The sequence below is a fragment of the Setaria viridis genome, chromosome 4 (assembly GCF_005286985.2).
Source record: "Setaria viridis chromosome 4, Setaria_viridis_v4.0, whole genome shotgun sequence".
NCBI lineage: Eukaryota > Viridiplantae > Streptophyta > Magnoliopsida > Poales > Poaceae > Setaria > Setaria viridis.
Window position 1 is genome coordinate 39206823 of NC_048266.2, and position 24341 is coordinate 39231163.

General features: G+C 50.0%; 1 pseudogene; it reads right to left on the reverse strand.

Moving 5' to 3' along the window:
* LOC117853715 (2-methyl-6-phytyl-1,4-hydroquinone methyltransferase 2, chloroplastic-like) overlaps nt 1-24341 on the reverse strand; it is a 32462-nt pseudogene that overhangs the window by 2297 nt on the left and 5824 nt on the right.

A 24341-nucleotide genomic window follows, 5' to 3' on the forward strand; every position in this document is an offset into this window, starting at 1 on the left:
CTTTAAGAAATGGCGTTTTCTACCTTTCTACATGTTCCTCTCAGTATTCAGAAAAATTTGTCCCTATGCTGTAATCTGGAGTGAATTGTAGATCCATAAAAGTTCCCTGGTTTAAATGTGAATCCAGAAACAAATAAAAAATGAGCAGCACGAAGGGGAAAACAACTGTATACGCAGTATAGCCTCAAGAAGGAACTAAAGAAACTAACCCTGTAGAGGCAATCCAAGATGAGCAAATCTAGTTGGCCCCCTCCAGACTTCGAAAATGTTGAAAGGTATGTACATGTACACATGGCAATGAGGATCCCAGGAGGTAACAAGAAAAAGAGGACAGGAAATATATCTACAAAACCTGCAGCTATTCTCAAAGCAATCAGTGAAGAACTGAAGATAATATACCAGCCCACGTATGTAAGCATAAGCACGCATTAATAAGGAATGCGAGGAAAGGAAGGGTAAAGCAAAGCACTCCCAATACTTATTATTATAATTTCAAAGGTCCATAAATCAACATTAATAATATTATAATTATATTACATTGCGCGGCACTTTCTGTTGTAGGGGAACCCATGTATTATGGTGAGTACCAGTACGACATATTAACAAACAATACCACAGGACACTACAAAGGTAATTCATCACAACCAAAACTGTGTTCTCCTGACATGGTGAACTTTATTCTAGAAAAAGCAAGCACACAGATGGATGAATGTAGTCTCTAGGGCATGGCTGGTGCAACTAAGCTCCAAAACTTCCTTTTCAGGTCGCTGACCATAGCTGCTTAGGCTGTGGTGTTCTTGTTCATGTTTTGTGTATTCTTGTGGCACGCCTGTTTGTTAATCCTTTAGTGTGTGTGGGGGGTGTGAGTATTGTACTAGGGTTGTGAAGCGTCCCCACATCAGCGAGACTAAATGTGATGCAAATATCAGTCCCAGGAGGTTGATAACACATTTATTCAACAGATAGTTCAAATACAGTACAACTCCTGAGGGAGTGGGCGTGAAAGCCACGCCGCGATAAGAAGCAAATAAATCACAGCGGCTAGCCAAGCAACTGCTAAAAGACAACACTCAGGACTACACAGCAGCAGAAGCATCTTGCGAGGGCCAACACCACAGGCAGCGTTGGGTGCGGACACAACCTCCTACTCAAAGTCCTCGGCGGCGAAGCCCGGGTCTTCCTCTGTAGCAACGAAACAAGGGTGAGTACAGAAGTACTCAACAAGTCCAACCCTATCCACGGAGGGGAATACAACCAAGAATATGCACAGATATATCAAGAATAAGGCTAAGGTTCATTTTGCTATAAAGCTAGGTTTTTCAACACATGCAAGGGTTCATTTTTCAAAAGAGTTTTCGCAAAGCTTTTCCTTTAGTAACCGAAACATTGAGTGGGGTTGATCCTACACAAAGGATCCAAATTTTATTGCTATCGGACTCCCCGTCCGCCATAGCCCACGGCACAATTGCCGGACACTTCCAAAATCCAACACCCGCCATAAAAACCATCCATCTCCAAATGCTAGTTATGTGACCAAGCCGTAACTCGTCCAATTCCGTGGACACGGCTACCCGGATAGGTTTTAACTCTGTAGAGGTTGTACACTTTTCCCACAAGTAGGGTACCGCAGCACGATCACGTTAGTGCCGGTGTGGATCCTAACAAAGCCATTACCCACCTTAGCTAAGACTGACTAGTCCACATGGAAGCGACCAAGCGGTTAATGACCTACCAACGGCCGGGACTTAAGTCACAAAGATCTTACCCCTTTTCCATGGGCTTCCGTTGCTCACCAGCTCACCCGAAGACTAACAGTTTAGCTAGTTTGATTTATGCTAAGCCGTTGCCCATACAACGGTCGAGTGGTTGCACGATGGTTGAATTAGGCAAGATGACACATCAACTCGGTCCTTAACCATGACAAGATGGATATCTCCCAACATTGCTCAATCACTAAGGTACGAGCCCACAATTTTGGCATTTCACACATGAAACGCCCATCCATCCCATCTATGCATTTCTTTCCTTTATATCCGAAAACCCATTCTCCCAATTGAAAATACTCACACATTTATTCTTTAACAAAACATATTGTGGTCATGATTGAATTGAGTAACAAGGTCCTAAGCATTCTAGCAGTAATTATCATCCAAACAGAGCAAGTCATATTTAGAGATAATTATAGGACAACAAGGAATAATCATAACAATCAAGGGGTGGCTATCCAACCATGTCTTGCAATAAAACAATATGCACTTTTATAAAATGGGTCAATAGGTTGTGTTTGAAAAACTAGGAATAAATATGCATCAAAGGGTGAGTGATCCTTGGGCTCGGGCTCGGGCTCGCGGTCAAACTCCTCCTCGGGCTCCTTCTCCGGTACTCCGCGATCTACGACGCACACAAACGAGCACACAATAAATAAAAGAAAATAAGATTTTACCCGTTGAGCTCCGAACAGAGAATGCGAACGGAAAATAGGTGGAATGAGTATTTTCATGAAATTTGGATATGGTTTGGCAGAAGTATACTGGAGGATGATGTGGTCGAATTTGGGATTAATTGGAGGAAGTTTGGCGCATGAAATGATGAGTTAATCACGTATTAGGGGCTTAAAAGGAGGTTTAGGACTGATCTGCGATAAACCAGGGACCTATTTGTAAATATTTTTGGGTGGTAGAGGGGCACATCTGCGAGAAATTCTTGAGAGTGGTGGAAGGACTGGTTCGTGAATATGGACTAAGAGGGGTTAGATCAAAATTGGGAGGTGATTTCCTCCTCTTCTTCCTTGGTTCAGGAATAGAGAAGGAGAGGGAGGAGATGGCCGGTCGGCGGCCGGCCGTGGCTTTGCCGGCGGCGAGCCCCACGGCGAGGGGAGGTGGAGGAGGGTGAGGGGAGCCCATTTTGGCTCCCTTACCTTGGGTGGCGGCACCAGGGAAGGGGCGGCCGGTGGTGGCTTTCGGGCGGCGGCGCACGGCTATGGTGGCGGCGGCGTTCGGCGAGGGCGGCGCATGGGAGGGAGCAAGGGGAGGGGCGGTGGCACTGGTGGACGGGAGATGGGGCGAGGTAGGGCGTCGCCCCCTTCCCTTTTATAGGCCGGCGGGCGGCGAGGCAGGTGGTGGTGGGGGCTCGGGCAGGTACTGGCACCGGCGGTAGGGGACGCCGGGGGGGGGGGGGGGGCGAGTGGCGGGCGGCGCAGGAGGGGCTGTGACGACCGACCCCGAAATCTTCCGAGTTAATCTTAATCCGAGCCCCTGATCACCTGTCTTAGTTTTCCAAGCCTAAGTGATCAACCTCCAGTCCGGTCCCGACCCCTGAGACCCGACCCCTCTCCGCTGGCCTCCAGTTCCGACCCCGCCGACCCCAACTCACCCGCCGGATTCTTCTAAGTCTTCCCCAACACCTCCCTTCAATTTGACCGGTGGGCCCACGAGATCTTCTCTCCCAGATCCCCCGCGACAGGCACACTCGAGTTGCATGCCCGCTTCAGAGTTCCCCCGCCGCGTGGCTCAACTCCTCCGACGTCCGCCGCTCCGCCTCGTCTTCGGCCCGCGACCAAATAGATTCTCGCTCCCTCCTCCCCAATCGCAGCGGAAGCCCCTCTGCAACCTTTCTGCAGCACCTCGCCGCCCGCACCCATCATCACATCGCCAGATCCCAGCCGCAGAGCCCGATGTCGCCCGTCTTTTCCGTCACCTCGCCACAGTCGCGCCGCCCGGTCTTCGCTACACGACGATTCCTCCTCCGCCAACCCTGACCACGGCAGCGACAGCTCCTTTTCCCGCCCTGTCAGAAGCCGCCCGACAATCTGTTGCTCCGCGCTCGCCCGCGCGCCTGCGGTCGCCTATCTTCTCACCTGTGCGCCCTTGATCCTAGCGCTGTTTTCCCGGTCACTTCCATCAGCTCCACCGCACGACGACGCTCGCCTCCACCAAATCTCAACCACCAGCAAACCCGCGCTTGCGCCGCCCTGACGCCAGAGCCCAATGACCGCCGGCGTCATCCCCGAAGTCCTGCTCCACCGCCCTCGTCGCTCAATCGCCGCCCGGGCAGAGCACTCTATTGCTTCTTCCCCAGCCTTTGCGCCGCTCCCCTTCTCACTCCCGCGCCGCTATAAAAGGGAATGCGCAAGCCCCGCCAGAGTTCCCCTTGCCCTAGCTGCCATTTCTCTTGCTCCCTGTTCGAGCTCACAGCGCCACCACACTAAGTCCCTGAGGAACTCTCCTCTCCGCTCCACACCGCTTTCCCCCAATCCACCCCGCCGCTTGCTCCTCCGTGCTGCGTAAGAGCTTACTTGTGATCCACAAGAAGCACCACCGCCGCCGGAGCACCGCCGGACATCTCCGCTGCAAGTCTTAGTGTTCCAGTTCCTCCGCCCGGACCTGCTCCTTCCCGACCCCAAGCTTTCCTTGTAAGAAGAAGGTAAGCTGCTGACCCCTCTTTCCGCCTCGTCCGACCCTTCTGTTCGTCCGACCCTTTTTCCGCCTCGTCCGACCCCTTTTCCGCCTCGTTCGACCCTTTTGTTCGTCCGACCCTTGTCCGCTTCGCCCGACCCCTCCTATCCGCTCGACCCCGGTTCCATCTCGCCCGACCCTGTCTGTTCCGCTGACCCTTTTTCCGCCTCGCCCGAGGACTCGGCTGTATCCTTTTTCTTCGAACCGAGTGTGTATGTATAAACTTGGGGACCTTTCAGCGTTGAGTCTGAGGACCCCTAGCACACCAAATCCTCTAGATTAAGGGTCAGATCATAAGTTTCTTTCCTCCGACCCTTACCTCTTGATCTCCACCAACTCCTTTGAACCTCCCCACCCTCCTGTAACTTGTCGCAAGTTTCTGGGCTCAGACTTGCAAGTGTGGCTGTTGAAATAACCGTCTAAATGCTAACTCTTGCATTGCATTCGTGTAGAGCTGCGTCTCGCCGACGGCTACTACGAGCTGCACCCGGCGCTAGAAGACGATGGTGTAGCCGAGCTCCTGCCCCCAGAAGCCGAAGCCGTCCAAGCAGAAGAGCAGCTTCCTCCTTTCTCGCTTGAAGGCAAGCCCCGATTGCATGAAAACCCTATGTTTGTTTTCCAAACTTGTGATGCCTTCTGCATCTTGCTTATGCATTTACGTATAGGAGTTGTTTGGAACCATAGATGCATAACATAGCTCCCTTGATCTGAACACTAGCTGTTGGACCGAGTAGATGCTTTGCTTAAATAGGAAGAGGTAAAAGTCGAGTGATTTCATGTCACTCGCGAGTTGTAGGAGTTGGTTGTCTTCCTCCTGTCACAACTGTAAGGACGATGGACGGGGCATGGTTTGGGTAACTCTTTGGTGGTCGGTTGATCGCCCCGTCTGTCTATGAAACTTGCTAAGGCCCGACAGTGGTGGTGTTCGTGATCAAGTGTTTGAAAGTACTAACCTCATACTAAGTATGGGATGAGGAAGCCTAGTACCGGATTGAACCTAGACGTGAGCGGTCACCCCATTGTTCTTGGAACGGAGTTTCCCCTGCTAGCTGTCGCACGTGGTGGCAAGCGTGGTCACAGAATGGCAGAGGCCGGGTCTGTGGAACCTTGCACCAAAGGAAATGGGCCCAACACGGGTTAGGGGATTGATGGGGAAGGCCGACACAGGAAGCGACCTCCGTGGTGCGCGGATGTCGTGAGGTTAGGTTCACCATGTATGGTTAAAGAACTCGAATCGATTCGTCTGCCTCTCACAGTTTGAGACTGCTTGATCACTATGCTACCCTGAGTAAGAAAGAAATATAATGATGACATGGTCTTGATGATGTTATATATATACCTTTGGTTGGTTCTATGATTTCTTAGAATAGGTTGCAAAACTTAGACCGGATAATGAACTTAGAACCGGAGCTAAAACTTGAAAGTAGGGATCTACTTAGTGCTTCTTGGCAAACAAACCCCTCAGCCAAAAAGCTTTGCATGTCTAGAAGTGGTGAAGTAGTTACCCCCGGTCGGTTAAATCTTGTTGAGCTTAGTAGCTCGGCCTTGTTGTGGCCTTTCTTTTCAGGTGAAGTTGCTGCTCCCGAGCCTTCTTCCGTTGGCACTTGACCGCCCCAGCTCCCTCCGGGTTGGACGGTCGAGTGGGATCCCTCCTCGGACGGCGAGGAAAGGGATCACTGATGTCTTGGCTAGCCTCACCGAGGACGTCCAACCCCTGCGTTTAGCTTCCGCTTGCTGTTTTACCTTCTGTTGTTTTCTTTTGAAACCTTGTAAAACTCTGATGATTTGTTTTTCTGGCCGAACTAAATGGTTGAGTTGTTCAACTCGGTGGACTTGTTGTATTCTCTGGAACCACTCACCTTCGTGTGAGTTTGCTAACTCGATCCTGTTCAAGTGGTTAATCAGATGAAATCCGACGGCACTTCGTGTTAACTTGGCTTAGGCATAGGTGTCGCATGTTAGGCGGCTTAACTCTGTTTAATCAAGCTAATCCGAAGTGGATCCGCCACAGCTGGTACCAGAGCTGGTTAGCAATACAGAGAACACAACAAGCCCTAAAACACTTCTTTGAAAAGATAAAAGTTGCAAGAAACTCTTTGAAAACTGTCTCGTACGATCGTTAAGGATGACTTTAGTGCGAGAGGCCCTAGGGATTTTGGGGTTGTTTTAGGTGGCTAATATTTTATTGGTTATCTTGCTAACCCCTCCAGCACTTCGCCACGTTTATCATACGTGTGCCGAGTTTCGCATCACGAGTATGCGAGGGGTGATAGGGAGTTCTATTCAAAGGACCCTATCATTGCGGTTGTTTCGCCCACGTCTATCATACGTGCGCAGGTTCCGTATGTAATCCATATGAAGGTTGGTACGGTTCGATTCCAATGAGCCTATCAGCATGGTTGCTCGCCACGTCTATTACACGTGCGCTGATTCCGCATCGCGAGTATGCGAAGGGTTATACGATTCCATTCAAAGGGAACCTATTTCCACGGTTGAGTGCTGTCCATGCAGCCTTGAATGCATGGGTGCCATTCCTATAGTGAGCGGTAATGTTTGGGAACGCTTTCGTGGGTCCTGGCACGAAAGGTTCGTGTGGTGGTGTTTTCTGCAGGTATACTAACCGCGTTCGCTTAGGAGACGTTGCTAGAACCGACTAGCTATCATAGGGAGAGACGTACTTGTTGCCTTGCCACCGGCACTAACTGCGTAAGACCAAGTTTTGGCATTTGTTTTGGTTGAGAACGAGGTAGGCCGTGCATGCGACATAAGCTAAAATCTGTAAAGTCACCCTCCTCAAAAGCAACCTTGCTCGGAGAGCTCTTCTTTGGTTCTAAGGATTTCTAGTTCTTCCAGTGTGTTTTCGGTTAAAAACCGAATGCTTTCTTGGTCCGACCCCTGACCTTTGGAGTCCATCTCACGTGGTTTTGGTTTCTTGGTTCCCGATGGCCGTCCCCGGACACGTTCTGTTTGGAGCGGATGGCACCTTCCAATCAACGTGTCTACACTTCGAGGGCTTCCCCACGATCTTGTGGGATACCTTGAAATGGTTCGGGTACCAGTCCCCACCGTTGTATGCGGGATGACTGTACCTGGAGCAAGGCGTCCAGACGTGCAACGTACAGGCGGTAGTACCTCCTCCTCCTGTGCGGCCCGACTGGCCCTCGTTCGGGATATCAGCATATGGTCTTGCTCCGGAGGACACCTGGGAGTCCGCCGCTCTTCAGCTCCTTACTCGTTTCTGTCAGTTACACCCACTGGAGGTCACCCTAGACCCCATCGGCCTGTTCCCTGCCAGGAACCGGTTGGATCCGGCGTGGCTCGACCGCGTCGGAAATATCGAGGTGCTGGCCACCACCTACTCCATGGTCACCATCACCACCAACATCCGGTGTATGTCAGCCCTCTATCGGATGATTGAGCTCCAAGGAGGAGCCATGACCATTCTTGCTCGGACCGTCGTGGATGCCCAAGGACACCTCCAGGCTGCCAGAAGAGACCTGGTAGGCCAAACCTATCAGCTTATCCAATGAGGCGTTCAGATCCATGACATGCAAGACAGAATCTCTGAGCTCGAAGGAGAAGTAGCCGACCTGGTGGACGGCATGATCGAGCTATCAGAGGAGAAAATGGAAGTGGAAATGGAGCTGGCGGTTGCCAATGCTTACCTGGACGAGCATCAAGCCGAGCTCGACGATATGCACGCCCTCCATATGCAACTAGAAGCTCAAGAGGACCCCGAGGAGGTTGAGGGAGCGTCCAGTATGGACATTGAAGAAGACGGCGCCCCTTCTCCTACTCATAGTGTTCATTTGTAGATGAAGAGTTGCAAGGAACTCATTCTTTTGTTGTACTCCTCGGTAGCCTAAATTTTGGAAAGATCTGTAATAGGTTAGCCTTGAGTCGAGCACTCCCTGTGTTTGGAACACCTCTGTAAAAAGATCCCAATGAAATCAAATCCTGAGTCTGACCTTTAACTCTTTGGCAAAGTGTTGGAATGTTAGACTAAGTAAGTTGTGCAGTGACCACACACGCTGTTTTTTGTGGGTCTGTTCAAGTTTGGCCGACCCCGGTTCGCGAGATCGGATGCGCCCGACCCCTCGAGGCAGTTCTCCGCCTCGCCCAACCTTTCGAGGCAGTCTCCGCCTCGCCCGACCCCTTTTTAGTGTGGATCGTTGCTGACCCCTTTTTCTCGGGATGATCGCCTAGCCCGACCCCGTGGCTTAAGTTCGGATGTAAGGAAATTCCAGGAGTCTGGGTATGTTATGGTTCGCCCGAAGTCGAGTACACAGCTAAGATAGATGCTAACTAACATGGCAATAAGAAGAATGTATCTCCCTTATGAGGATGTGTGTTACTTTGTCAGCAAGAGTTGCATCGGAGAATTTTAGCTTATGCGTTCCATCTGTTGGAGTACTTCTAAGATCATGAATTTAATGGAACGTTAACTCTTGCAGATGGCGCATCGCACCAGATCTGGTTCTGTGCCCGGCAGCAGCGAGCAGAGATAGGATCTTCCCCCACCCCCGCCCTCGTCTCCACTAGAGGCAATCTTAGCGGCTCAAACCGAGCTGCTGAGGCATCTTGTACAAGGACAACAACAGCAGCCCCATGGGGGAAGGGCTCAGCAGTAACCCCATGTTGCTCGCTATGAGGACTTCTTGGGGACACAACCCCCTTTGTTTCAGAAGACACAAGAACCGCTCGACGCCGACGCCTGGGTTCGTACGATTGAATCCAAGTTCGAGCTCCTCACCACCCCGTGCCCCAACCATAACAAGGCCCGGTTTGCGGCTCAACAGCTGCGTGGTTCTGCCCAGCTCTGGTGGGACCACTACCATGCTATGTTGCCAGCTGGCCATGTGGTCAGCTGGAACGAGTTCAAGACCGCGTTCAGAGCGCATCACATCCCGGAAGGTCTCCTGGAGCGCAAGCTCAATGAGTTCCTGGCTCTTACCCAGGGGACCCGAGATGTCCTGCACTACGCCCAGGCTTTCAATGACTTGTGCCGTTATGCCGGCTATCATGCGGACACAGACGAGAAGAAGTGGGACAGATTCCACCGAGGACTGAGTTTGGAGCTCAGAGAGAGGTTGAACCCCATCAAGGTGGATACCTACAACGAGTTGGTCAACCTGGCCATATCTCAAGAGGATTGCATGCAGGTTCTCAAAGCCGACCAGAAGAGGAAGGCCTCCGTGGCATTTCCGAGCCAGCCAACTCGAAGGTTCAGGATGGTTCCTCCACAAGCGCCCAGCCGACCCCAGCAGTCGGGAAGGTGGATTGCCCGACCCCCACCAGCAGCAGCGCCCCGTTTTCCCGGCTTCCAACCACAGGCGCCCTGGCCGACCCCACCACCCCCACCGCGCCCTGCAACTGGTAACCGCTGCTTCACCTGCGGCAATGAAGGGCATTTTGCTAAAGACTGCCCCAGGAGCAGAAATCAGCAGCCTAGCCAGAACCCCATGGTGAACAGAGGAAGAAGGTCCAAGGTGTAAGTTCGACAAGGATGGCTCAACTACACATGCTTGACCGAACTCCCCGAAGGTGCGCTAGTGATGACGGGTACTTTCCTTGTCTTAAATCAAGCTGTTGTTGTGTTGTTTGATTCGGGAGCCTCTCATAGCTTCATCGGGAGTAAGACTAGAGAAAGATGTGAGCTGGATGTCGGTCACACTAAAGAATCCTATGTGATCGCCACTCCGGGAGGAAAGATAGCCTCGAATCAGATCGTTACTCTTGTACCTCTCCAGCTAGGCCAAACTCTTTTTAAGGAGAATCTTATCATCCTTAACCTGGAAGGAATAGATATCATCCTCGGGATGGATTGGATGACCAGACACCAAGTGGTTCTAGATACAGCTGCCCGAACTCACCACATCAACTCACCCTTTCATGGCAGTTCTACCCTATCCTTGAAACATCCTAAGTCCGCACTCCCTTGTGCGCACCCTCTATCGGAAGCCCGACTAGAAAGCCTCCCTGTTGTCTGTGAGTACCCTAACGTGTTCCCAGAAGACTTGCCTGGCATGCCACCTGATAGAAATGTGGAGTTTTCCATAGATTTGATCCCCGGCACCGCTCCGATATCCAAGAGACCCTATCGGATGCCGCCTGCTGAATTGGCTGAGTTGAAGACCCAGTTGCATGATCTGTTGGAAAAAGGCTTCATCCGACCCAGCACATCACCTTGGGGTTGCCCCGCCCTGTTTGTGAAGAAGAAGGATGGAGCCTATGCATGTGTGTGGACTACCGACCCCTCAATGCGGTGACTATCAAGAACAAGTACCCACTGCCACGCATTGATGTCTTGTTTGATCAGTTAGCTAGAGCAAAAGTGTTCTCCAAGATCGATCTTCGTTCAGGTTATCACCAAATCAAGATCCGACCATGCGACATCCCCAAAACAGCCTTCTCCACAAGATATGGACTCTACGAGTACCTGGTCATGTCTTTTGGACTCACCAATGCACCCGCCTATTTCATGTACCTCATGAACTCGGTGTTCATGCCCGAGTTGGACAAGTTTGTAGTGGTGTTCATTGATGATATCCTCGTGTACTCGAAGAGCGAAGAAGAACATGCCAACCATCTTCACGTAGTTCTCCAGCGGCTGAGAGATCATCAACTCTATGCCAAGTTCTCCAAGTGTGAGTTCTGGTTAGATAGTGTCAAGTTTTTGGGACACACTATCTCCAAGGATGGCATAGCCGTCGACCCCAGCAAGGTACAGGAAGTCATGGACTGGAAGCCTCCTGCCTCAGTGCACCAGATCAGAAGTTTCCTTGGACTGGCAGTCTACTATCGGCGTTTCATACCGGATTTCTCCAAGATAGCTAAGCCGATGATAGAACTGCTGAAGAAGGAGGTCAGATTCGTGTGGAACGATAAGTGTGACGAAGCCTTCAAGACCCTGAAGTACTTGCTGACCACCGCCCCAGTTTTGGCCCAACGCGACCCCTCTAGGCCGTTTGACGTGTACTGTGACGCCTCTAGCACTGGACTTGGGTGTGTTCTTATGCAAGACAACCGAGTCATTGCCTATGCCTCACGGGCGTTACGACCTCATGAGCTGAACTACCCGACCCATGATCTTGAGTTGGCAGCAGTGATTCATGCCTTAAAGATATGGAGACACTACCTGATGGGCACCCACTGCAACATCTACAGCAACCACAAGAGCCTCAAGTACATCTTCACTCAAGCCGACCTCAACATGCGCCAAAGGAGATGGTTAGAGTTGATAAAAGACTATGATTTGGAAGTACACTATCACCCCCGCAAGGCCAATGTGGTGGCCGATGCTCTTAGCCGCAAGCCCTATTACAACTGCTTGTTGGCAACAACCTTCACCAAGACTTTGTGTCACGAGATGGGAAAACTTAGTCTGGAAATTGTTCCCCATGGAACCCTCGGCCACATAGCTCTTGAGTCTGTTTTGAAGGACTAGATAAGGTCAGCACAGCTAGAGGATGCGGAAGTGAGACGAATCAAACTGAAGATTTCATTGAAGGATGAAGGGTATAAGCAATTCCGACAGGATGAGACTGGGAAGGTATATTATGGAAACCGACTGGTTGTACCAGCCGACCCCAACCTTAAGAAGCAGATCCTAGATGAAGCTCATCTCTCCAAGTTCTCAATCCATCCTGGCAGCAATAAGATGTACCATGATCTCCGTCAACCCTTTTGGTGGAGTGGAATGAAGCCGGAAATTGCCCGGTATGTTTCAGAATGTGACACTTGTCAACGTGTCAAAGCCAGCCATCTAAAGGTAGCAGGTACCCTGCAGCCCCTACCTATTCCCTCTTGGAAATGGGAAGACATCAGCATGGACTTCATAGTTGGACTACCCCTTACATCACAGCGACATGACTCCATCTAGGTTATAGTGGACCGCCTGACCAAGTCTGCCCACTTCCTTCCTGTCCGCACCACCCACACAGTCAAACAGTATGCAGAGTTGTACCTCGACCGCATAGTTTCCCTACACGGTGTACCTAAGACCATCATCTCTGATCGAGGAATTCAGTTTGTGGCACGCTTTTGGGAACAGCTACAAGCATCCATGGGCACCAAGCTCATCCGTAGCTCAACCTATCATCCTCAAACCGATGGCCAAACCAAAAGAGTCAATCAAATCCTTGAAGACATGTTAAGAACTTGTGTCATCCACTATGACAAGAATTAGGACAAGTGCTTGCCCTTGGCGGAGTTCTCCTACAACAATAGCTACCAGGCCAGTTTGAAGATGGCACCATTTGAAGCCTTATATGGCCGGAGATGTCGGACACCTTTGAATTGGTCACAAACTGGAGAAAGACAGATCTATGGCCCTAACTTAGTGGTAGAAGCAGAAGAGCACGTAAGGGTAATTCAAGCAAATCTCAAGGCTGCCCAATCTCGACAAAAGAGTTATTCCGACAGGCAAAGAAGGCCCCTACAGTTTGACATTGGTGATCATGTGTATCTTCGAGTCTCCCCGACCAAGGGAGTGCAATGGTTTGGAGTGAAAGGAAAGTTGGCTCCCCGCTACATTGGCCCTTATGAGATTGTGGAGATCTGTGGACCCGTTGCTTACTGGATCCAACTCCCAGAACAGCTATCGGCCATACATGATGTCTTCCATGTGTCTCAACTGAAGAAATGTGTCCAAGTTCCAACCGAGATCTTAGAGCAAGAACAGCTTTAGATAGAGCCCGACCTAACCTACGCTGAGTACCCGGACAGAGTTCTTGACCAGAAGGAGAGGCATATCCGGCGCCAAATGGTTAGAATGTACAAGATCCTCTGGAGGAACCACACGGAGGATGAAGCAACATGGGAAACAGACGAGTATTTGAACAAGCACTTCCCAGGTTTTTTGTCTCGTCAAGGAGGTAAGAACGGTACACCTTACTCTTACACCTGAATCTCGGGACGAGATTCTTTTTAAGAGGGGTAGGCTGTGACGACCGACCCCGAAATCTTCCGAGTTAATCTTAATCCGAGCCCCTGATCACCTGTCTTAGTTTTCCAAGCCTAAGTGATCAACCTCCAGTCCGGTCCCGACCCCTGAGACCCGACCCCTCTCCGCTGGCCTCCAGTTCCGACCCCGCCGACCCCAACTCACCCGCCGGATTCTTCTAAGTCTTCCTCAACACCTCCCTTCAATCTGACCGGTGGGCCCACAAGATCTTTTCTCCCAGATCCCCCGCGACAGGCGCACTCGAGTTGCATGCCCGCTTCAGAGTTCTCCCGCCGCGTGGCTCAACTCCTCCGACGTCCGCCGTTCCGCCTCGTCTTCGGCCCGCGACCAAATAGATTCTCGCGCCCTCCTCCCCAATCGCAGCGGAAGCCCCTCTGCAACCTTTCTGCAGCACCTCGCCGCCCGCGCCCATCATCACATCGCCAGATCCCGGCCGCAGAGCCCGATGTCGCCCGTCTTTTCCGTCACCTCGCCACAGTCGTGCCGCCCGGTCTTCGCTACACGACGATTCCTCCTCCGCCAACCCTGACCACGACAGCGACAGCTCCTTTTCCCGCCCTGTCAGAAGCCGCCCGACAATCTGTTGCTCCGCGCTCGCCCGCGCGCCCACGGCCGCCTGTCTTCTCACCTGTGCGCCCTCGATCCTAGTGCCGTTTTCCCGGTCACTTCCATCAGCTCCACCGCATGACGACGCTCGCCTCCGCTAAATCTCAACCACCGGCAAACCCGCGCCTGAGCCGCCCTGACGCCAGAGCCCAATGACCGCCGGCGTCATCCCCGAAGTCCTGCTCCACCGCCCTCGTCGCTCAATCGCCGCCCGGGCAGAGCACTCCATTGCTTCTTCCCCAGCCTTTGTGCCGCTCCTCTTCTCACTCCCGCGCCGCTATAAAAGGGAATGCGCAAGCCCCGCCGGAGTTCCCCTTGCCCTAGCTGCCATTTCTCTTGCTCCCTGTTCGAGCTCACAGCGCCACCACACTAAGTCCCTGAGGAACTCTCCTCTCCGCTCCACACCGCTTTCCCCCAATCCACCCCGCCGCTTGCTCCTCCGTGCTGCGTAAGAGCTTACTTGTGATCCACAAGAAGCACCGCCGCCGCCGGAGCACCGCTGGACATCTCCGCTGCAAGTCTTAGTGTTCCAGTTCCTCCGCCCAGACCTGCTCCTTCCCGACCCCAAGCTTTCCTTGTAAGAAGAAGGTAAGCTGCTGACCCCTCTTTCCGCCTCGTCCGACCCTTCTGTTCGTCCGACCCTTTTTCCGCCTCGTCCGACCCTTCTATTCGTCCGATCCCTTTTCCGCCTCGTTCGACCCTTCTGTTCGTCCGACCCTTGTCCGCTTCGCCTGACCCCTCTTATCCGCCCGACCCCGGTTCCGTCTCGCCCGACCCTGTCTGTTCCGCCGACCCTTTTTTCGCCTCGCCCGAGGACTCGGCTGTATCCTTTTTCTTCGAACCGAGGGTGTATGTATAAACTTGGGGATCTTTCAGCGTTGAGTCTGAGGACCCCTAGCACACCAAATCCTCTAGATTAAGGGTCAGATCATAAGTTCCTTTCCTCCGACCCTTACCTCTTGATCTCCACCAACTCCTTTGTGTCGGGATACGAGGTAGGCTACGCTAGCGCTAAACAAAATTTTCTACCGCGTATAACCAGGAAGAGCTGCCGTATAAGGATCACGGGATTACCACTCGACGCACTACTGGTGCGGAAGATGTAGATATGCGTCGGTGCAGTGAAGACGATCACGTAGTCGTACGTAGTCGATCAACGTAGTCGTACGTAGTCGATCACGTCCAGCAGCTCCTCAGCAGCTCGTCCACGTGCACAGCAAGATCGCCTCCGGTGCCGCGGCTCGTCGTCGGCTCGTCGTGGCTCGTCGGCGGCTCGTCGGCGGCTCGTCCAAGTGCTGCAGGCGCAACACCTCCAAGGTATCCACACGTGCAGGGAGGAAGCGTCGCAAGCCGGATTGCTAGATCCGCGAGTTGCAACAGGCGAGGGCGTGGGAGGCGCGGCAAGAGTGTTCAGCCAAAAGGTGTGAAACCCTAGGGCGCCCCCACCCCTCTATTTATAGGGATTCCTGATGGGCCTCTGGATCCGAGGCCCATTAGTACTCCTAAACCTAATCCAACTCGGATCAAATCCGAATTGGGCTTCCAGCCCCTTAAGTGTGCGACCCTATGGGTTCGGATACGTATAGACATGGCCCGAGTACTCCTACTCGGCCCAATAGTCGGTAGCGGCCTCTAGCAAGACGTGCCAACTCCTATACGCATACGAAGATCATATCAGACGAACCATCACAACATAATATACATGCTATTCCCTTTGCCTCACGATATTTGGTCTAGCTTCAAGCTGACCGCTCTTTCTCGATCCTGTGATTCGGAATCCCTTTGTAGGTTAACTCTTAACCGTACGTAGCATGGCCATGCATTTTCGGATCCGATCACTCGAGGGGCCCAGAGATATCACTCTCAATCAGAGAGGGGCAAATCCCATCTTGATTGACCATGTCTCATAGCATGCTTCTTGACAAACCCGAAAGCTACCTTTATAACTACCCTGTTACGGCGTAGCGTTTGATAGCCCCTAAGTAGGTCGATCCACATCTAGAATACATGCGACAATCTCAGGTCTAAGGACAAAGCGTATATGTTGTTTAAAGAGAGAACTACTTCTCGTGTTGGGTCAGTCCTAACACATGTCTCCACATGTGTCCACATTTTTAGTTCAACATCTCCATGTCCATGACTTGTGAAACATAGTCATCAACTAATACATGTGCTAGTCTAATATTCATGTGTGTCCTCACATGAACTCCGACTAGGGACAACTTTAGAATAACCATACAAGTAAAGAGTTTCACATACAATTCACATAATTGCAAATCAATTCAAGTAGCCTTTAATGGATATTCAATGAACACAATATTCAAATCATGGATACAAATGGAATATCATCATCTCTATGATTGCCTCTAGGGCATACCTCCAACAGTCTCCCACTTGCACTAGAGTCAATCTAGAAGGTACCTAATACCCATAGCTCTTACATGCGCATCATGCTTAGCCTGCGGGAGTGGTTTTGTCAACGGATCAGAAATGTTCAGATCCGTGTGTATTTTGCATATCTTGATCTCACCCCGGTTAACGAAGTCTCGAATGAGATGAAATCGCCGCATTACGTGTTTGTTCTTCTGGTGGTTCCTTGGCTCCTTTGCTTGCGCAATTGCCCCATTGTTATCACAGTAGAGATTCAATGGGCTGGACGCATTTGGGAACACACCAAGCTCAATGAGGAAATTCCTTATCCAAACACCTTCCTTCGCGGCTTCCGAAGCCGCGATGTACTCGGCTTCTGTCGTAGAATCGGCCACCGTCTCCTGCTTGGAACTCTTCCAACTAACAGCACCACCATTTAGCGTGAACACAAATCCTGATTGCGACTTTGAATCATCTCTGTCGGTTTGGAAACTAGCATCGGTGTAACCTGTTACAACGAGCTCCTCCTGACCTCCATAGACGAGGAACATATCTTTAGTCCTTCTCAAGTACTTAAGAATGTTTTTCACCGCTGTCCAGTGACTCTCACCTGGATCAGATTGGTGTCTGCTTGTCATACTTAGCGCATATGAAACATCTGGGCGAGTACTTATCATTGCATACATGATAGATCCAATAGCCGAGGCATATGGCACTCTACTCATGCGATCCCGCTCATCAGCAGTCGAAGGACACTGAGTCTTGCTGAGATGTATGCCATGTGACATAGGCAAGAACCCTTTCTTTGCCTCTTCCATGCTGAACCGCTTCAACACTTTGTCAATATAAGTATCTTGGCTCAAACCTATAAGCCTTCTCGATCTATCTCTATAGATCTTAATACCCAGAATATATGCCGCTTCCCCTAAGTCCTTCATCGAAAAACTATTTTTCAGTGAAGTCTTTACGGACTCAAGCATAGGAATGTTATTTCCAATCAGTAATATGTCATCCACATATAAGATTAGAAATACTACAGAGCTCCCACTAACCTTCTTGTAAACACAAGACTCTTCTTCGTTTTTGGTGAAGTCAAACCCTTTGACCACTTCATCAAAACGAATGTTCCAACTCCTAGATGCTTGCTTCAATCCATAAATGGATCTCTGAAGCTTGCATACCTTTCCAGCATTTTTCGGATCGACAAAACCCTCGGGCTGTATCATATACACGTCCTCAGCTAGGTTTCCATTCAGGAAAGCTGTCTTGACATCCATCTGCCATATCTCATAATCGAAATATGCAGCTATAGCTAGAATAATCCGAATGGACTTAAGCATCACTACGGGCGAGAAGGTCTCGTCGTAGTCAACTCCTTGAACTTGTCGAAAACCTTTTGCGACAAGTCGTGCTTTGTAGATGTGAACATTTCCATCCATGTCCTTCTTCTTCTTATAGATCCACTTGCACTCTATGGCTTTAACACCATCAGGCGGGTCAACCAAGTTCCAAACTTGATTGTCTCCCATGGACTCTATTTCGGATTGCATGGCACTCTGCCATTTTTCGGAGTCTGGGTCCATCATTGCTTCTGCATATGTCGCAGGCTCATCATTGTCCAACAATAATATTTCCCGCATTTCGCGGAGCCTTGCCGACCTTCGTGGTTGTGGCGGTGCTTCTCTTGCCATGGGTATCTCAACTTGTTCTGCTACGTTAGCATCACTCATTGATTCTTGCCCGATTGGCTCATCTTGAACTTCTTCAAGATGCACTGTCTTTCCACTCTTTTCTCCTTTGAGAAACTCTTTCTCTAGGAAAACCCCGTTCCGAGCGACAAACACTTTGCCTTCTGATCGGTTGTAGAAATAATATCCCAAAGTTTCCTTTGGATATCCCACGAAAATGCACTTATCCGACTTGGGTGTGATCTTGTCCGACTGAAGTCGCTTGACAAACACTTCACATCCCCAAATCTTTAGAAAAGACAAACTAGGAACCTTTCCAGTCCACATCTCATATGGTGTCTTAACTACGGATTTAGATGGTACCCTATTAAGTGTGAAAGCTGCTGTTTCTAGAGCGTATCCCCAAAATGACAACGGTAGGTCCGACTGGCTCATCATTGATCGAACCATGTCTAACAAAGTTCGATTACGTCGCTCGGACACACCGTTTCTCTGAGGTGTTCCAGGCGGCGTAAGTTGTGGAACAATTCCGCAACTCTTTAGATGATTGCTAAACTCGTGGCTCAAATACTCGCCTCCACGATCAGATCGTAAGGCCTTAATTTTCTTGCCACGCTGATTTTCAACTTCATTCTGAAATTCCTTGAACTTTTCAAAGGTCTCAGACTTGTGCCTCATCAAGTAGACATAGCCATATCTACTAAAATCATCAGTGAAAGTTATGAAGTATTGGAATCCTCCTCTAGCCGTCGTGCTCATTGGTCCGCATACATCACTATGTACGAGTTCCAACAAGTCTACTGCTCTCTCAGGAAATCCTGTGAAAGGCGTCTTGGTCATCTTGCCTAGCAAGCAAGCCTCACATGTCTCGTATGATTCAAAATCAAACGAAGTTAGAAGTCCATCAGAATGAAGCTTCTTCATGCGCTTTTCACTTATATGACCCAAACGACAATGCCACAAGTAGGTAGGACTCAAATCATTAGGCCGAGGCCTTTTAGCACTTACATTACAGACAGGTGAACCATCAAGATTTAAAACAAACAATCCATTCACAATGGGTGCAAAAGCCATAAACATATTATTCTTAGAGATCACACAACCATTGTTTTCACTCGCAAATGAATAACCATCCCTCATCAAACATGAAGGAGACAAAATGTTTCGACTTAAACTAGGAACAAAATAACAATTATTCAACTCCATAATAAATCCTGACGGGAGGTGGAGTTGCATCGTCCCGACGGTCAAAGCAGCAACTCTTGCATTATTGCCCACGCGGAAATCAACTTCTCCTCTTTCCACGCTTCTACTTCTTATCATTCCCTGCATCGAATTGCAAATATGAGCAACCGATCCGGTATCAAATACCCAAGAATTAATAACTGTATCAGCGAGAAATATGTTGTCTATAACATTAACAACAAGCGTACCTGAGGTAGAAGTACTCTTACTTCCGCCGTTCTTCAACGAAGCTAGGTACTGCTTGCAGTTTCTCTTCCAGTGACCAAGTTCATGACAGTAAAAGCACTCTTTGTCTGGAGCAGGTCCAGGTCCAGCTTTAACCTTGGGCGGTGGGTTTGGCTTGGACGTTCCAGCCTTGCCCTTCTTCTTCCAAGAATTGCCCTTCTTCTTAAAGCTGGGCTTGTTCTGTATCGCCATCACATGGCTGGTACTAGCGCTTTTCTTTATGTCAGCCTCTGCTGTTTTAAGCATGCCACACAGCTCATTCAAACCCTTCTCCGTCCCATGCATATGGTAGTTCGAGATGAAGTTCCCATAGCTAGCCGGAAGAGATGAAAGAATGAAATCAGTGGCCAACTCTTGGCCCAGTGGGAAGCCTAGCTTCTCCAACCGTTGAGTGTAACCAACCATCTTGATTACGTGTGGTCCTACTGCTGCGCCTTCTGCTAGCTTGCTCTCAACAAAGGCCTTAGACACATTGAACCTTTCAGTCCTGGCCTGTGTTTGGAACATGTCTCTAAGCGCCACGATCATATCGTGCGCCTCATGGTTTGTTTCGAACTGCATCTGCAGCTCGGGTTCCATGCAAGCAAGCATAAGGCAGCTTACTTCAAGGTTAGCATCACATGCTTTCTTGTAAGCATTCTTAGCAGCAGCGGGTGCATCCTCAGCAGGTTCTTCTGGTAGTGGGTTGTCTAGAACATCTTCCTTTTTCTCAGCCCTGAGAACAATTCTCAGGTTGCGGATCCAATCCGAGTAGTTTGTTCCATTCAACTTGTCCTTCTCAAGGACCGAACGCAAAGCAAACGATGTGGTGGTGTTGCTAGGTGCCATTTAATCTACAACAAAAGTAATGCAAAATACACTAAGACAAACGTATCCATGATAGAGCAAATTACATTAAACTATTTTAACAGAATCTACTCCCACTAAAATCAATATCCCTCTATTGAAACTTAGTGATTCAGGATCCACAACTAACAAGTCCACTAGTGAGCTTTAGCATCACCGCTAGCAAACGAGGTAGATCGGTAAGCAACTTTTGCTAATCATATCACATATGACTCCTGTTGTTGGGTGACATCTCTATGTCTCGGCGCCCAACCTTTATGCCCCAAGGTCCTTAACCGTTAAGATGACCTCGTTAAGCAAACCAACCCTTATGCGTGTAAGTGTCCGACACAGACCCGTCTAGTCAAGGAAAACTAGTGGCACCCTAATTTCATAGACCCACCACTAATTGTACAAGACATGGGACGGTGCAAGTTTTAGTTGGGAGGGCATACTAACTTAAACTTTGTGAGGGATCGTTCTACTTCTAACATCACAGCATGCAGAAAGTAAAACATAAACAGAATAGCATTCACACAGTTGTGACACAGTATGGCCCGTTTTTCTTATGGTGATCTCCATCTCCATTGAACCTGTTCACCATGGTGATCTCCATCTCCATGTTCCATGTGCGCCATCCTCCTGGTGATGAGTCCTCCAAGAACTAGACCATGCTATTACGCCTAATAGCTAGTAAAGAATCTAGTAATGAAGATTACATAGTTGCTTGGATCATCACAGATTGGTACGCAGACCATTAATTACAATAAAGTGACAACACATATGGCTCCTGCCGTGTTGCCGTACGCGCGACACGCAGGTCACGAATTAGTTACACACATGCATCACATACACAAGGGGGCCATACTGATCACAAGATACATGCATACATACATCCTGCAAAATAGAGTTAGGCGTCCTAACGTTCCAAACTTCGGAGGCCCGAAACTCTATCTTCCAAGCCGAATTTGGCAAATCTAATTTCGCCGAAAACGGCAAAGCGGTTGAAATTCACGTGTAACTTTTTCTGTAGATCAATTTTCGTATAGAAATCGCCTCGATCCGAGATCGTACCGAAAAGTTACGGCTGATTTACCGAAGCATACGCATACGGCAAAATCCCGACCCCGGCAGTAGATCCTATCTACTATTGCACATCTAATGCGCCTGGCGTATGACCCTGGATCTCGATTTGACCAATCATATTGATCTTCCCTCACTGCAACTGGATTTACGTGTATCACTTAACTCCGATGGCGGAAACCGACCGGTAGGAGTATGTCGTTACACTACCATTGCAGCAAGGGTACGAAATCCGGACATAGATCAAACAGAGAACTCGCATATCTCCATATGCACACATCCCGAATCCAAAACTAAGCAGCTACGGCTCTTGATACCACTGTCGGGATACGAGGTAGGCTACGCTAGCGCTAAACAAAATTTTCTACCGCGTATAACCAGGAAGAGCTGCCGTATAAGGATCACGGGATTACCACTCGACGCACTACTGGTGCGGAAGATGTAGATATGCGTCGGTGCAGTGAAGACGATCACGTAGTCGTACGTAGTCGATCAACGTAGTCGTACGTAGTCGATCACGTCCAGCAGCTCCTCAGCAGCTCGTCCACGTGCACAGCAAGATCGCCTCCGGTGCCGCGGCTCGTCGTCGGCTCGTCGTGGCTCGTCGGCGGCTCGTCGGCGGCTCGTCCAAGTGCTGCAGGCGCAACACCTCCAAGGTATCCACACGTGCAGGGAGGAAGCGTCGCAAGCCGGATTGCTAGATCCGCGAGTTGCAACAGGCGAGGGCGTGGGAGGCGCGGCAAGAGTGTTCAGCCAAAAGGTGTGAAACCCTAGGGCGCCCCCACCCCTCTATTTATAGGGATTCCTGATGGGCCTCTGGATCCGAGGCCCATTAGTACTCCTAAACCTAATCCAACTCGGATCAAATCCGAATTGGGCTTCCAGCCCCTTAAGTGTGCGACCCTATGGGTTCGGATACGTATAGACATGGCCCGAGTACTCCTACTCGGCCCAATAGTCGGTAGCGGCCTCTAGCAAGACGTGCCAACTCCTATACGCATACGAAGATCATATCAGACGAACCATCACAACATAATATACATGCTATTCCCTTTGCCTCACGATATTTGGTCTAGCTTCAAGCTGACCGCTCTTTCTCGATCCTGTGATTCGGAATCCCTTTGTAGGTTAACTCTTAACCGTACGTAGCATGGCCATGCATTTTCGGATCCGATCACTCGAGGGGCCCAGAGATATCACTCTCAATCAGAGAGGGGCAAATCCCATCTTGATTGACCATGTCTCATAGCATGCTTCTTGACAAACCCGAAAGCTACCTTTATAACTACCCTGTTACGGCGTAGCGTTTGATAGCCCCTAAGTAGGTCGATCCACATCTAGAATACATGCGACAATCTCAGGTCTAAGGACAAAGCGTATATGTTGTTTAAAGAGAGAACTACTTCTCGTGTTGGGTCAGTCCTAACACATGTCTCCACATGTGTCCACATTTTTAGTTCAACATCTCCATGTCCATGACTTGTGAAACATAGTCATCAACTAATACATGTGCTAGTCTAATATTCATGTGTGTCCTCACATGAACTCCGACTAGGGACAACTTTAGAATAACCATACAAGTAAAGAGTTTCACATACAATTCACATAATTGCAAATCAATTCAAGTAGCCTTTAATGGATATTCAATGAACACAATATTCAAATCATGGATACAAATGGAATATCATCATCTCTATGATTGCCTCTAGGGCATACCTCCAACACTTTGAACCTCCCCACCCTCCTGTAACTTGTCGCAAGTTTCTGGGCTCAGACTTGCAAGTGTGGCTGTTGAAATAACCGTCTAAATGCTAACTCTTGCATTGCATTCGTGTAGAGCTGCGTCTCGTCGACGGCTACTACGAGCTGCACCTGGCACCAGAAGACGACGGTGTAGCCGAGCTCCTGCCCCCAGAAGCCGAAGCCGCCCAAGCAGAAGAGCAGCTTCCTCCTTTCTCGCTTGAAGGCAAGCCCCGGTTGCATGCAAACCCTATGTTTGTTTTCCAAACTTGTGATTGTTGGGATACGAGGTAGGCTACGCTAGCGCAAATCAAAATTTCTACCGCGTATAACCAGGAAGAACTGCCGTATAAGGATCACGGGATTACCACTCGACGCACTACTGGTGCGGAAGATGTAGATATGCGTCGGTGCAGTGAAGACGATCACGTAGTCGTACGTAGTCGAACAACGTAGTCGTACGTAGTCGATCACGTCCAGCGGCTCCTCAGCAGCTCGTCCACGTGCACAGCAAGATCGCCTCCGGTGCCGCGGCTCGTCGATGGCTCGTCCAAGTGCTGCAGGCGCAACACCTCCAAGGTATCCACACGTGCAGGGAGGAAGCGTCGCAAGCCGGATTGCTAGATCCGCGAGTTGCAACAGGCGAGGGCGTGGGAGGCGCGGCAAGTGTGTTCAGCCAAAATGTGTGAAACCCTAGGGCGCCCCCACCCCTCTATTTATAGGGGTTCCTAATGGGCCTCTGGATCCGAGGCCCATTAGTACTCCTAAACCTAATCCAACTCGGATCAGATCCGAATTGGGCTTCCAGCCCCTTAAGTGTGTGACCCTATGGGTTCGGATACGTATAGACATGGCCCGAGTACTCTTACTCGGCCCAATAGTCGGTAGCGGCCTCTAGCAAGACGTGCCAACTCCTATACGCATACGAAGATCATATCAGACGAACCATCACAACATAATATACATGCTATTCCCTTTGCCTCACGATATTTGGTCTAGCTTCAAGCCGATCGCTCTTTCTCGATCCTGTGATTCGGAATCCCTTTGTAGGTTAACTCTTAACCGTACGTAGCATGGCCATGCATTTTCGGATCCAATCACTCGAGGGGCCCAGAGATATCACTCTCAATCAGAGAGGGG